This window comes from Felis catus, chromosome B3 (genome assembly GCF_018350175.1).
Source record: "Felis catus isolate Fca126 chromosome B3, F.catus_Fca126_mat1.0, whole genome shotgun sequence".
Taxonomy (NCBI): Eukaryota; Metazoa; Chordata; class Mammalia; order Carnivora; family Felidae; genus Felis; species Felis catus.
In genome coordinates, this window is record NC_058373.1 from 81,724,944 (window position 1) to 81,740,992 (window position 16,049).

The 16,049-nt window shown below is 41.0% G+C and overlaps 1 protein-coding gene across 2 annotated transcripts in view; it reads left to right on the forward strand.

The window, feature by feature from the left end:
• The window catches only part of AKAP6 (A-kinase anchoring protein 6), a 591,089-nt gene that overhangs the window by 25,789 nt on the left and 549,251 nt on the right, over positions 1–16,049 (forward strand). For both annotated transcript variants that reach the window (XM_045059777.1, XM_045059778.1), the window contains exon 2: positions 9,625–9,752. The gene's annotated coding sequence lies outside the window, so the exon portion shown is untranslated. The remainder of the gene's footprint in view (positions 1–9,624; positions 9,753–16,049) is intronic.

Consider the following 16,049-nt stretch of genomic DNA (forward strand, 5'->3'; position numbering starts at 1 on the left):
AATTCAGTCCAAGAGTTTCATGTGATTGGTAGAATTGGGTTGGAAGTCTCATTCTCAAGAATGTCTTGTGCTAGCCAGCATTCCTGAAGCTAGTTAGTAGGGACAAGGGAATGGGATTAAGGAACCATGAAGAATCTGTCTTACAGCTGGGGTATGCGAGCCAGGGAGTCAGCCTAGCAAAGTTTAGCCTTAGAATTATGCAGGCTTTTAATGAACTACTCTTCTAGGAAGTATTTTACTAGGCTGGGCAGAGTTTACCAATGCAGGAGGGCAGAAGGCCAGCATTTAGAACAGGGCAATTCTTCCTTGTGTGAGAAGCTGTTTCAGTGAGGCACTGTGAGCCTTTGGAAGCCTGTGTATGCCTTCCATGATTGCCATGAAAAAATATCAACCATGGGCCCTTGAACAAGGTAGAGCAGAAATAGACAAAATTCTTAGAGAATGAAATGGGCATGGATTCTAACATCATGAAATTTAACAAATTATCTATAAAATGGGTAGCTGTTTTACAGACAAGAGAGATCAAATGTAGAGATATGATTGTCATGGGCACCATGGGAGATACATAGGACTTACACTTAAGAACAAATGAACAAAGTATGTTCTTATGATTGCAGCTTTCAGAGAGTAGGAAGCAGAAGTTTGTAGGAGAATTATAGACATGTAATGAGGATGGAACTTGAGACCCATTGGAAAATCAGGTTTCCAGGAGTGTAGCCATTTGGGATACTGGGAAACCAGAGTCTGGGAGAACTTTCCTACATTGTGCTCATGGTTTATTCCATATCTGTTTCACTTTTCTTTTTTTTTATGTTTATTTATTTTTTTGAGAGAGACAGAGACAGAGCTCCAGTGGGAGCAGAGAGAGAGGGAGACACAGAACCCAGAGCAGGCTTCAGACTTTGAGCTGTCAGTTCTGAACTATTGGGTGCTTAATCGACTGAGCCACCAGGTATCCCTGTTTGACTTTTCTATCTACTTAGGCATCTACTTCTTCTCTCTACCCCAGCCATTTTGCCACTTACAATAATCCTTCCTACCACCATCAAAAGAGTTCCTGCATAATAAGATACCTAGGAATAAACCAAAGAGGTAAAAGGTCTGTACTCTGAAGACTATAGAGTATTTATGAAAGAAATTGAAGAGGATACAAAAAAATTAAAAAACATTCCATGCTCATGGATTGGAAGAAGAAACATTGTTAAAATATCCATGCTACCCAACGCAGTCTCACATTTTTTTTTTACATTTTTTTTTTTAATGTTTATTTATTCTTGAGACAGAGACAGAGCATGAACAGGGGAGGGTCAGAGAGAGGGAGACACAGAATATGAAGCAGGCTCCAGGCTCTGAGCTGGCAGCACAGAGCCCGACGTGGGGCTCAAACTCACGGACCGCGAGATCATGACCTGAGCCAAAGTCGGCCGCTTAACCAACTGAGCCACCCAGGCACCCCTCACATTTTATGTAACCTCTATCAAAATACCACCAGCATTTTTCACAGAACTAGAACAAACAATCCTAAAATTTGTATGGAACCACAAAGGATTCTGAATAACCAAAGCAATTGGCTGGAAAAAGAATAGCAATCCTGAAGAAGAATAGCAAAGCTGGAGGCATGACGATTCCAGACTTTAAATTGTATTACAAAGCTATAGTTATCAAGATAGTATGGTACTGGCACAAAAACAGACACATAGTTCAATGAAACAAAACAGAAAACTAGAAATGGACCCACAACTATATGGCCAACTAATCTTCAACAAAGGAGGAAAGAATATCCAATGGAGAAAAGACAGTCTCTTTGGAAACTGGTGTTGGGAAAACTGGACAGCAACATGCAGAAGAATGAAACTTGACCACTTTCTTACACCACACACAAAAATAAACCAAAATTGATGAAAGCCCTAAATGTGAGATAGGAAACCATCAAAATCCTAGAGAAGAACACAGGCAACAACCTCTTTCATCTCGGCCAGAGCAACTTCTTACTAGACATGTCACTGGAAACAAGGGAAATAAAAGCAAACATGAACTATTGGGACCTCATCAAGATTAAAAGCTTCTGTACCATGAAGGAAACATCAGCAAAACTAAAAGGCAACCAACAGAATGGGAGAAGATATTTGCAAATGACATATCTGATAAAGGGTTAGTATCCAAAATCTATAAAGAACTTATCAAACTCAACCCCACCCAAACAAATAATCCAGTGAAGAAATGGGAAGAAGACACGAATAGACACTTTTCCAAAGAAGACATTCAGATGACTAACAGACACATGAAAAGATGCTCAACATCACTCATCATCAGGGAAATACAAATCCAAATCATGATGAGAGACTACCTCACACCTCTCAGAATCAGAATGGCTAAAATTAACAACACAAGAAACATCAAGTGTTGGTGAGGGTGGGGAGAAGGGAAACACTTTTGCACCATTGGTGGGAATGCAAACTGGTGTAGCCACTCTGGAAAATAGTACGGAGTTTCCTTAAAAATTTAAAAATAGAACTACCTTACGACCCAGCAATTGCACTACTAGGTATTTACCCAGGGATACAAAAATACGAATTCAAACAGCTACATACACCCTGATATTTATAGCATTATCAACAGTAGCCAAACTATGGAGAGAGCCCAAATGTCCATTAATTGATGAATGGATAAAGAAGATATGCTGTATATATATACACAATGGAATATTATTCAGCCATAAAAAGGAATGAAATATTTCCATTTGCAACAATGTGGGTGGAGCTAGAGTGTATTATGCTAGGTGAAATAAGGCAGGCAGAGAAAGACAAATACAATATGATTTTACTCATATGTAGAATTTAAGAAACCAAACAGATGAACATATGGGAAGGGGGAAGAAAAGAGAGAGAGTGAAACAAACCATGAGTCTCTTCATGATAGAGAACAAACTGAAGGTTGGTGGAAGATGGGTGGAGTATGGGTGATGGGTATTAAAGAGGGCAGTTGCTGTGTTGATTACTGGGTGTTATATGTAAGTGATGAATAACTAAATTCTACTTCTGAAAACAATATTACAGTACATGTTAATTAGCTAGAATTGAAATAAAAATTTGAAAAGAAAAAAAGAGACTTCCTGCAATGCTACTTGCTCACCTACTGGAAAAAAAATAGAGTTCCTATAATGTTGTGGGCTTTGTGCACGTCACATGCATCATCTAATTTCATGGTCCCAGCAATCCCATGAGGTACTTATGAGGGAGCTTTCAGAAGACATCCAAAGGGGGTTTAAGATCCCTGGGTCTGCCTTTGTAAAGGTGTTTCCATCCTATAGAAACAGAGAGTACTAGTGAATTGTGACCACTGTTTTTAAATGCGATTGACAAAAGTCATTACAAGAAGATCCTGCAACCTCTTCTTTGACTAAAGAAAAATGAGTAACAGATGCTTTGTTTAGCTTCTTTTAAGTAAGCAAACATGTCTGGAGTCCAGTTGGAATCAATGAGTATCAGTAGCAAGTTAGGGAATATTGTAACCTTTCTAGGCAGATGTAATGAAATAATGTTTTTTGCCAAGGAGGATCAAGGGTTGAAATTGTATTGTTGAGTCTCTTGAACACACACTGGTTCAGGAGAGACATGGAAGGCTGAGTAATGGATTTCTCATTGGTGGACCTAAGCTGGCCAATTTGTAAAAAACTTATTTACTCAAACCCTGTTTTCCAACTAAAGACAGATGAACCTTTGATCTGAGATGTTTCGCTCATCATCCAAGCTAAGCCAGTTACTGTGAGCAGAGACCATTTTTGATTGCTAGAAATCACCTTGATGAAGTTATGTAATCCAGAGCATCTGATTCAGGGAAAGATGGGAGCAGTGAGGGAGCATAGAGATCCGAGGGGCTTCTGTCAAGGGTGTTAGAAGAGAAGTAGTGAGACATGGGAATAGGAGATAGAATGAACATTTGCTACCATTCACATGGAGCTGATGGGAGAAAGAAATTATCCCTGACCAAATAATTAAATCAGAGTTTGAGGAATGGGTAGAACTTAAGCAAATGAACCCCTCATTGTGCAGATGAGAAACTGAGACCCCAGGAGATTTTCTAAGGCCATACAGTTGAGAATGGTTAGAATGGAATTCCAATCCATGTCTTCAGACTCTAACTTTCCATCACACTATGTGGAGTTGAATTTATTTTTTTATGGTTCCTAACATAGGAACCTTAGGAGGAAATGTGTCTCTTGTTTCCCTTTATGAAGACAGAGGCTATAGATCTGCTATTATTTCCTTATTAGCAATGGTGCCTGAAGCTCATAAGAAGTTCACACACTTGATAATAAACTCCCTCTCATAGTCTGAGAGAAAGGTTGAAAAGAATTTACATGAAAAATATCAAAATCCCAAACTCATTAATGGATCCAATTCCTACTAATATTCCTTTTTTGTCCTACTTGCCTTTATTTTTGTGATGGCTTTGGGCTTCCTGAAGTGAGTGATTTATCTTGAACAATATAATTTGTTCTTGAATCCTGCTGGTGTAAATGCTACCCTAAATAAATAGAAATAGATACAAGTCCACAAATAAATCAAACTCCCTGCTTAAAAAGCAAGCACAAAATTCAGTTCTTTCTGGAAGATAAAAATCCATAAAGCTAAGAGTCCATTGCCTTGCCCATGTATACGACCTCATTCAAGCTATTTGTTGACTTATTTATTTGTAGTAAGGCTGGGATTTTTTCCTCCCTTGCTTCCTTCTTTCTTTCTCTTCACTATCATTCATTCTTGGAGGAGTCTTTGGTAAGGCAGCAAAAAGGGACAGCACAAAATATATGTTGTCAGCACAACATATATGTCAGCACAAAAATATATGAAAAACTATAAAAGGTGGTGAATATTAGCAAGGAAAGGTATGTTAGAAATGGTGTCCCTCTGAGACTCTGAAGGAATTAAAATAATCAGGAGTCATAGAACACAGAGAAGCTGATTCACACTCCCCTCTCCCAAGGGTTGAGATAAGACACTTGAGGGAAACAGAGGGATGGAAGAAATAATGGAGACACAGGTAAAGAGATCAAAAGGGAGACCGGAGAGAAAAGAGCCTCACAGACTCCACCAAAGAAAGGCTCTTCAAGGACTGAGGAGTACTTGATGGAAAAAAGTGAGGGGCCCTCTGTGTGTTTGTGATCATCTAATTAGTGGAAAACATTCCTTTTGGTGATAGAGTATATAGCTAAGGTAAAATGTAGTTTGTTATCCAAACTGACACCTTTTTGCAAGTGAAAGGGGGCATTAACTGATTATGCTGACTCAACAGGTGTAAACTGGGACTACGAGGCAAATCTGGACCCAATATGGTCACAGAATCTACCTGTAACCCCTCCAGACTTCATGGCCATAACTAAGAGGTTAGACCCAATCATAGCACGGTTGTTAAACACTGATGTGTCCAGCACTGTGCTTGGCACTGAAGATACAAAACCGAGCTCTTCCGTTTCTATACCAGATGAGTTGTTTTTTTCTGTGGCCAAGACTTTCATGACACTAAAGAGCAAGGCAAAACCTTCACAGTCCAGTTCCCCAATTATGATACTTGTTAGCAGGGATTGTGTACACGACTTCCACCTGGTCTCGCCTGCAAGGTGGTGGCTGTGCACCCTGCGGTCTGATGAGTCAGAGCGGTGTAATTTTGTTCTGCTTCTGCCCCACATATGCTGATTTTAATCAAATGAATGCCTAATCCTGTAGTGAATTTTATTAAACCCTTTGCCCTTCCCCATTCCATCTGTTACGTGTCTTATTCTCTATCCTGGAATAAGCTGTATTTTTTCTGATTTTTTTTTCCTTCCATGTTAGATATCTTTCAGAAATAGGCCTGGAGTCAAGAATTACAATCATATTGAAGTGGGTCTGACTGAGGATTTGCAGTATCTGAGTTACTTTCTCTAATGCAACGCTTCTCTTATCAGCAAAGCCTCCAATTTTGTTGGCGTGTAATGCAGTGTACTGGGGCGCTCTGCAGTTGGTTTCACAGACCTTCCTGTTAGGCCTGCATTTACTGTCTCCCCAGGCTCTAAAAGACCCTAGAGGCATACAGTTATGTGGCATCCACTTGAATCAGGATATCTGGGCTGTGAAGCCCAAATGCCTGCTGGTGGATACCTCATAATCTTGCTTCATTGGGCCTTTCTAATTCTTTTGATTTATTCAGCTATTTTACTATATTATTGACCATATCTTCACATACATAAAAACCAACTCAACTTGAAAACAGGCTTTAGGGAATGTTGCGTCCTGGGAATAGCAAAAGAATATAAACAAATCTTCCCCAAGGAGTTTATTTCTGTTTACTATAGTTTCTCTCCTTGGCAGGTATGATAAGGTTTTAGTTTAGAGGAATGAAAATGTTTTAAAAGATGTTGATGGTATGGCCAACTACAAATTTGGTTCTCTTTGAGGAAGCACAAGCCCAGATATCTGGGTTCTGTTCCTCATTTATTTCATGTCTGTGTCAGCTTCCCCTATTTTTAAGCTCCTTTGAGAGGAAGCTTCCTGTATCTCTCATCTTTCACGGCCTTCTTCACCCTACTCTACTACACTCTAGAGCTAAACTCATTTTTTTCCACAGAGAAGGTATTTGATAGATGTTTCTAAACTCAATAAATATCTTTGGCCTGGAAATCAGTAATTCCTTTATTTGATGCTGACTGAAAGACTCACTGCCAGGTTCTTGGAGGGAATGCATGGGTTAATGTCCTTTGAGTAACAAGGCCATGCCAAAGGTGTGGAAAATATGAAAGTCACTCCATGCACACTCCATGCCACTCCATGTGGGGGAGGTTTTGCTACCACAGTGGCTGAATCTTCAGGTCTCTAGAGATGTAGGTAAAACATAGGGTTGATACTACATCCAATTTTTTAACTCTCTTGCTTACTGCTGGTGCTGTTTGACCTACACTCACAAACCTACTTTGTGATAGGATGGAAGGAAAGGTGTCTTAAACCTAGGAACACTCAGCTAAATTAAAGCCCAGGGCCTGCCTTAAAAGAAGCACCTGCCCCCCAAAAGAACCACCCAGAATCCTCACTTGCTTCCCAAACCAGATTCAAGTAGGATGTGCCCTACCTTGAAATAGGCAGGATCAAACCAGCCTAAAAAACCAAAGGGATTAAGACATATGACAAAAAGCCGCTTGATTCTCTACATCCTATTCCTTACTTTTTTTAGTGTTTCAACCCAGCGGTAGTGTGCTTGTGCTGTCTACCCTATTTGACATTTTCATGTTGCTTGTCTCTTGATAGTCATTGGGTTTCTGGTCAGTTAGGGATGATGATGCTTTATTACTACCTCTGGGTAAAACTCTGGTTTCCAGGAATTCTGTTTGTGTTATATGTGCTAACAATCCAAATTTCTGCCTCATTGAGGGTGGGGAAGGTGGGCCAGGACTGGCCATTATGAACAGATGATGAAAGTTCAAGGCATTGGGGAACTTCACATGAGTTTCCAAGTAGAGAGGAAGTATGCAAGTGTTTTATAGTAACTTTCTCTGTTTGGTAAGTAGATGCCCTCTTGTTCAGGGCTGAGTGGTGAGAAACAGGAGAAGGTGTCTTCCATTTATGTTGTGATAGCCATGACTTTAGAAGGCAAAGAGGTGTCACACAGGGCTTATACAAAGTCTGCCTTTAGTTGTGAGGAAGCGGTGATATTTTGTCATTTGTTTGCCCAGAGAAGATACCTTTTTGCAACTCTAGTAATACAAAGTCTTATAGTCATCTGCCTACCAAGAAGAAGGAACAGTATGATCAATATTGTGTCTCCAACATCAAATTACATTCCTAACTCAGTGAAGACCTAGAATATAGTCTTTTGATTCTAGATAGGTGTTTTTGCCTAGTTCCATCATTTTGCTCTGTGTATGACCAGGGCTAATCAGAAATGCAGGGTATTAAATTTCTTCAGGATGGCTCTTCCCTCCATACCTTTTCTGAGGCCCATTATTTTAAACTTAAAAATCTAACACCACACATAGCTACTAAGTGTAGGGTTTCTGGCTACTGAGAATACTTGCTGGTTAATATCAGTTGGAGTGCCTTAAGCAACCGCTGAAAAATCCAACAGAAACTTAGAGTTTTGTAATCTAGGCATTAACAACCAGTTGGTGCTTCTTTGAAATGGAGAGATAGGGAGAAGATTTGTGGGTCCTGGTTTGGTAGAGAAGGGGGTAAAGTATTCTGTTAAAAGTGAATATAGGCACAAGCCAGTTGTGTCAGGGACAGATAGTCTTTGTGTGGCTTGAACTTACATTTGAGGAAAGGAACTAAACTTCAGAAACTTGAACTTTTAAACTCAAGTTTAAGAGAAGCTATGAAATTACAAGTTCCATAGGCATGGACTATGTCTTACACAGTAAGTGTTTTTGCAACTGGCAAGGTATTGTTTTACTCTTGGTGGACACTCAATGGATGTTCATTGAATTGTATTGAATTTTCTGAAGATATGGATGAAGTTGGTGGAAAGCCCTGATTTGGGTATTTTTCAGTCTGTTTTCTCTGTGTAATTCTGGGATTTCAGGAAGGCTAAGAGGCAAGAGAGAAAGCATTACTTTTGAAGATCAAAGAGATTCACTGCAGCTGGAACATGAAATGTGAAGGAATTCTGGTGAGAGATGAGGCTGGAAAGGTCTATGGAAGACAAGTCATGCAGAGTCTCTTCAGTTGGTTAAGGCATTTGGACATCATCCCAAAAGCAGAGTGGAGCCACAGAAGGATTTTTAGTGAGGGGAATGACGTGTTTAGATATACATATTGAAAAATCACTAGGTATAACATACAAAATGGATGAGAAGAGCTCAAGTAGGGACAGGAAAACCAGTTGGTAGACATCTCAAATTTGAGAAATGATTATTTTAACCTGAACTAGGCTAGTAGGAGTGAGAGGGGAGAAAAGTGAATGGATTTAAGAGAGGGAATTGACAGTTCTTGAAATGGACTAGATGTGGAGGAGCAAAGGGTGACAGATGATTCCAGGGTCTCTGATTTGGGCAATGATAGAAGGTGGTGCTATCAACATGACAGAGAACAGAGCAAAAGAGAGGAGCGTGGAGAGGAGATAGAGAAGATGATGAGTTCAGTTTTTTACGTGTTGAGTCTGAGGAGCTTGTGGGACATCCTAGAGATGTGTAGTTGGCAGTTGAATGAATGAGTTTCAAGTTCTGAAGAGAGATATCAGTCGAAGTACAGATTTGAGAATGATGTAGACATGGGAGTAGATGAATTTGTTCAGGGAAATACCAACATGTAAAGGCTGGACAGAGTCAGAAGGGTGCATAAAGAAACCTAACCATGAGTGGTTAGAGGGATAGGAGGCAAACAGAGGTGTGCACAGTGGATGAGAGAATTTAAAGAAGGAATGGTCCACCTTCTTTACCTTTAAGTCATCCAATCTCTAGGTTCCCAAATATTTCACATTACTTTGGTCAGTAAATCCTAGATGAAGAAGAAAGAAAGAAAGAAAGAAAGAAAGAAAGAAAGAAAGAAAGAAAGAAAGAAAGAAAGAAAGAAAAAGAGAAAGAAAGAAATCATATCCAACCACTACTGTGTGAATAAGGTAGCCCAAGGTCATTGGTCTGTTTTATTTAAACATCTCTAGGTCCTGCTCCCTGTGAGGATTTTATCTATAGCAGAGAGAAAAAGAAGAAATCCTCTTCATACACTGTACAGCTTCACTGAAAGTAGCCATCAGGGAGATTGGCCTATAAATACTATGAGCACATTAAGGTAAGTACATTTTTAAAAAGTTATGTCTTCTGGCTATGATTTAATGTGATGATTGGTGGAAGTGGAATTGAAGAGTGACAGGAAAATATTAATGTCTTTTGGCCTTAGAAAGAGCAGTGGGCTATATCTGTTCCCAGAGGGAAAGTTTGATGACTAATGATCTTAATATACACTTTAAACATTCTGACAGTGATGCAATGGGTGCTGCTTTTACTCTTAGGATAGCAGATTCTCCTATGCTCTGGTGGGGTCTCCTACTTCAAGTCTGTTTAGAGGACTACCTAAGGGTACAATGGCAGAAGCATCACGACTCCTATATTCCTATTCGAGGCTGTGGGTGCTGTAAAAGACCTACTATAAAAGGCTGTAGGTGGGTGCTGTTTTCCCTGCAGAGGAAAGGGAGCAAATCCAAGGTCCCAAGAAGGCTTGCTTTCCCAAAATATCGCACTCCCCAGGTTGCTGATTAAGAGCTGGTGATTCACATTTAGATGCCCCTCTGCCCTCACCCCCATCTTAACAACACAAAATTTGAGTCAAGCTTGAACCTTGCTAAGAAAACAGTGTTGCTCTTTTTAGTCTTAGCAGCACTAGCATCTAAAGACAGCCTCCGTGGGAAGGCAGAACCTTAGTTACCTCCTCCCCAAGCTGTTGCAGGAATTTCAGACCTCTGCCTGCCAAAGCACTTTTATAGAGCTTAGGATTTTTTCTTTTCTTTTCTTTTTTTGGTGGGGTGAGGGAATGCCTTCAGTGACTCACTCAACTTCTCTCTCTAGGCCTCAGTTTTTTCCTCCTGAGGGGTCTGGATTAGGAGATCCTTGAGGTCCCCCAGGCCTAGTCTGTGTCTCCACCAGTGGGGCCCAGCAGCAGAGAGCTTGTTCTCAGCCAGGCCCTTCCCTGGTGAGCTCAACTGGCTTCTAGAGGACTGCTCTATATTTGAACAAGGCAAGTCATGATATATCAGTCTGCAGAAAGGGAGCTTGTTTGGAGTGGGAACTCACAGGAAGAGGCTTCTGCATTGAAAATGCACATGCCCCTGTGGGGGCTGGGAGGAAGATAAAGAGCCCTAGTTTCTCTAAGGGATCTAGAAATCAGAACAGTTAGATTCTGCCTGGCCTGCTCCTGCTTTGCCTGATTTCTTGGCCTTGTAAGTTTGTCTTCACCTGTGAAGAGGCTCCTGGTTTAGAGAAAGGGTATTGGAAGCAGACAAACCTAGTTCTGTTCCTTGGCTGATGTGTAACTGAGCGAGTTATTGGACTTTCTACACCTCATTTTCTTTATCTGTTAAATGAGGATGTCTTATAGGCCTGTCATGAAGATTAAATGAGAACACACATATAAAACAACAGTGTACAGTCTGGCCTGGGGACACAGTGCTGTTGCCTCCCTCCATCCCCAGTCCTTCTCTGTACTTATACCTTTTCTCGCATTATTCTCCCTGCCTGTATCGTTCTCTCTACCGCTCTCTCACTTGCAGTGCTCAGTGAGGTCCTCCTGCCCTTACAGTGCTTGAGTCCTCTTGCTGTCCCAAGCATGCATTACCTGGCTTCACACTCTGTTCACTACCTTCTTTCTATAGTATTGTTTTCTTGATTCTGCCCCCCTGGATTGCTGACCTTTGATAGAAGGAATCTGTCAAATACTGGTTATCTTTCTACAGTACCTGGTAAGATGTCAGGTGCATAGAAGAGGCCTAAGCAATATGTGAATGAATGGATGCAGAAAGTTACAAGGAAAATGAGGGCACAGTGTATGGTTAAGGCCTGAATGCTAAATAGCCTGCCTGAGTTTGAATCCTGGTGCTACCAATTATGGACTTTGAAACTTTACAAATTGTTGAATCTCTGTTCCTCAGTTTTCTTATCTGCTCAGTGATGGCGATGGTAAAAACAGTACCTTCTCCTTGAGTTGTTGTGAGAATTAAATAAGTTAGATTTGAAGAATGTAGACAGCAATGCCTGGCGCATAGTACTATGTAAGGGCATTATTATTATTTTAAAGAACATGAGTTTAAGATTAGACAAATCTGATTTCAAAGCCTGCTCTACTGCTGACTAATTATGTGACCTTGGACAGAAGTTATTCATTTTCTTTATGCTCTAATTTCTTTATCTATAAAATAGAGGTAATATAAATTGTTGTGAAGAAAAATTGAGGTAAGAGCCCAGCTCACAGTATGTGCTTGATAATCCATGGGTGACTAGATGCCTGCTTCAGTCTTCCAGAAGCAAGAATTTGAAGTGCCTGTATGAAAATCATTGTGGTGGCTCAGGCCCCATTAAGGAAACTGAAAATAGGTTTGCCCTGACTGGAAAGGATTGCGAAAAGAGTGGAAACAGGGGTTGTGGGTGTATTGCAGGAAGGACTGGGAAGTTACTTTGTGCTGGTTGCTAAGCTGTATCACCAAAAATTCTGACCAAATTAAGTCATTAAAAATACATTTGGAAGGAGCTAGAGACTTTTGCCTGTGTGAAATCCCAACACAGGTCCACAAGTCACTTTTCTGTGTATCTTTGATTATGTAATGGGTTTCTTGTGCTTTGTCCTGACATAGCCAGCTGTGTTACTATCATGGTGATGTTGTAGGTGTGGGATAGTGGACACATGCCATCCTCTGCCGGCCAAGTGCATCTGTGATTCTCGGCTTCCAAGAAGGTGAAATATGCCAGCTCGGAGCATGGGTATCTGAAGGGTGCCACTTGGCCTCTTCTTCTGAAGCCCAGCTGGGACTCAGAGAGTCCTAATTTCTAGGGTTCAGTCTATTGATTCTCATAACCAAGATCGCATTTGGTGCTGAGCGATGTTTTCTTTTTATTTTTTTAATTTCTTTTTATTTTTGAGAGAGAGGATAGCGAGTGGTAGAAGGGTAGAGAGAGGGAGAGAGAGAATCCCAAGGAGACTCCATGCTGTACGCACCAAACCGAATGCAGGGCTTGATTCCAGGGACTGTGAGATCACATGATCTGAGCTGAACTCAAGAGTCAGACACTTAACTAACTGAGCCATCCAGGTGCCCCAGTGCTGAGTGATGCTTTAGGCCCCAACAGGAGCTATGTCCCCTTACTCTGCTAGCACTGAGGGGCCAAATGTTTTCTGCCATTCAGGGCAGAGGGGATCTGAGTGGTTTCAGTCAGGAGCCCCACTAGGTCCATTGTCCTTACAGCGGGGAGTTGGGAGGGGGAGCAAAGGAGAGGCAGGCAGGGTGGCCTTGACACTGATTACTTCTTTCCCAGTTGTCTTTGCTGTGTTTGAACCACAGGAATAGGGATTTAAACCTCTCCACCACCATCTGGATCTGTGTTTAGACTTTTCATGGTGCAAGCTTCTCATGTCCCTTTTTTCTGTCTTTATGCTGCTTCTTTGTTTGAATTTAGTGCTAAGTCTGCAATGCAATAAATTCTTTGGAAAATAAAAGTAATACATGTCTACCTCAAATTACAAATTTGCTGCATATTTGCAGTGTCATCTCACCATCTCATCCACATCTTGTGGCTTCACCGTTAGCAGCACCAACAATTGGTTTCAAATATCAAGATAAAAGTACCTACTTTCTTTTTTCATTACCAAAAAATTCTTTATTATTTATTTATTTATTTTTTTAATTTTTTTTTCAACGTTTATTTATTTTTGGGACAGAGAGAGACAGAGCATGAACGGGGCAGGGGCAGAGAGAGAGGGAGACACAGAATCGGAAACAGGCTCCAGGCTCCGAGCCATCAGCCCAGAGCCCGACGCGGGGCTCGAACTCACGGACCGCGAGATCGTGACCTGGCCGAAGTCGGACGCTTAACCGACTGCGCCACCCAGGCGCCCCAAAAATTCTTTATTATTATAGTCTTATTTTCACTATATTCAGATGGGAGGACTCTTGATTAACTTCATTTTGCAGAGTAAATTTCAGATATGGGAAAGTTTAAAGAAGACTGTTAATTACATTCAGGTAGTGGGCCTGGCTACACCAGTTCAGTAGTATCAACCTGGCTGTGCACCTGAGGAGTTTAAAGAAACATGATGCCTAGGTCTCACCCGAGCCAATGAAAAATGACAGTCCATTGAGGAGGTGTCAAGTCAAGGAGATTTCAGTCTTTTTGCATGAATCTCATGGGCAAACATAGTTGAGATTACTGCTGAACTTACTAAGAAGGCAAGATGTCATTTTCACTGTTGGAATTAGGAAATCTCAGGAATGACTGTAAAATGACTGTATATTTAAAAAAATGTAACTGATAATGTTAAATTAAAACTTGCTTAATGCTATTACTTTTCAAACCAATTAGCATTTTGTTTGTGAAGGTTTTTGGATAGCAACAGGTACAAGCGTTTGAATTTGTATTTTTTGTTTTAAAGAATAAAACTCCAGGGTATTAGGACCAGAAATGTTCACTCATTGTTTATCAGGACCTTATTGACTATAGTGAGTGTATCTCCCGTGCTCTCCCCTACTCTCCCCTGCTCCCAGGCTTGTAGTCATTGGCTTATGACTGTGCTATCCTTAGTGATTTCCAATGAGGTTTTGAGCAGAGTGCCCCTAGGGGGCTATTCAGAATTGCTTTCTCAGAGTAAGGCTTTTTGAAACTATACCCTACAGTCACATCCTTCAACCTCCCCATTCTGATCTGTTCCCTAAGGGTCCTAGTTAAGTAATACTGTAGCAGTCACCCTTGATAATTGATAGAAGTGTATCTTTTGGCTATGTGAGAACAGAAATTAGGTTGAGAGCCACTTTTCTTAAAAGTGTCCCCAACACTATTTAAAGTATGATATATTTACCCTTGACTTTAGAGGTTTATATGGAAATATCCAACCTGGGATTGGATATTTTTTGCCTTTCATCTGAAAGTTTGATGCATCTGTAGTTGGGATTCTGTCCCTTTTAGGAATAGAGTTCAGAGCAAAAAGTAAACCATTCTGTGGAACATTTGCCCTAAAATGGCACCTCATGCTGTCTGAGTCCCTCTTGAACCACGAAAGGGATTCTTCAAGTTTCTAGCTTGGCTGGGTTGCTTTGGGAGCCAAAGAGAGTTCTAGTCATTAGCATTGGTGAGTTGTTGCTCATTAGCATTTGTGTGAACCAACAAAGGGTGTGAAACCCTAGCTTGTGGTGGGGGGGAGCGTGAGAGGGATTGTTTCTCCTTGGATTAATACCAGGGTTATTTCCCTTGGTGCAGAGCCATTCTTCTCTGTGTGGGAATGTTTAATGTTCATACTGTTAGGTGAGAGTCTCGTTCAAAGAACTTATTTTAAATACACATTTTTCTCAATTTATATTAAAGAACCTACAAACCCAACAGAATACTCTTTGTCATGATGGTTTGTTCAGAAATTTGAAAAGGCATTCTGCTGTCTGAGAGAGAGTTTTCCTGCAGTGCAGGTCCAACAGTCATTCAAGCAAAGGGTTAATTGAGGCCAGAGAGGCTTCTCTGGCAGCCTGCAAGCTTTGTGCAATAGCCAAGCTGGGGGCTGGGAGAGGCTGATATTCATTTGTTTGTGTATAAGGCTTTCATTCCCAAAGTCTTAGACATCACATACCAGGAAAGATGATTGTGAAAAGCAGGGACAAACTCAAGTGGTTCCTGGCTGTCCTGGTTGCCTCTGATACATTTAGTTCTGCCTGACAGTGTTTGCCACTTGGTTGTCTAAACAGAATTTTCTTCTCCAGTGGCGAGTGAAGGTTAATTGTTAATGTCCAGTAGTCAATGATGAGTATTGGAGTAAAACTTTTAGTTTGGAGATCTTCAGCCCTCCCTTTCCATTGCACTACGTTTAAGCTTTACCCTGGATTTGTTATGCTTGATGAGGTGTAATGGTCTTTGACTCTGAGAAACTGTGCAGAGGGGTTATGCAAGAGACCCAGCTAGAAATGTCTCCCAGGACCCCGAAAACTCTGTCACTTCCTTTTCCTCCAGGTTTCCAAGCTCCTGGGATCTGGATATAGCAACAGCGCCCCCTAGTGTATGATAGGGTGACGATGGGCTCCTGGTGAACTCCAGGAGGAAGTGTTCTGCCTTTACACAGTGAGTGAGCTGTGAGAAACAGGCAGCTTGCATTTATTTAACACTATGGCTGAGACCAAATATGCAACGGCAGTGTGTCTTCTAGGTTTTGATAACGGAGAAAGGAAGATAGAAACAGCAGGAAGACAGTGGTTTAGATGATTGTACAAAGATGTGAAAGCTAAGGAGAGCCACAAAAGCGAATCAGGAGATCACTAGGGAAGGGAGCTGTTCCTATGAACAATTTGCCATTCTAACAAAGAATTCAAAGCTGGGCCTCCCGCATGGAGAGGAGGATGGATAGGGC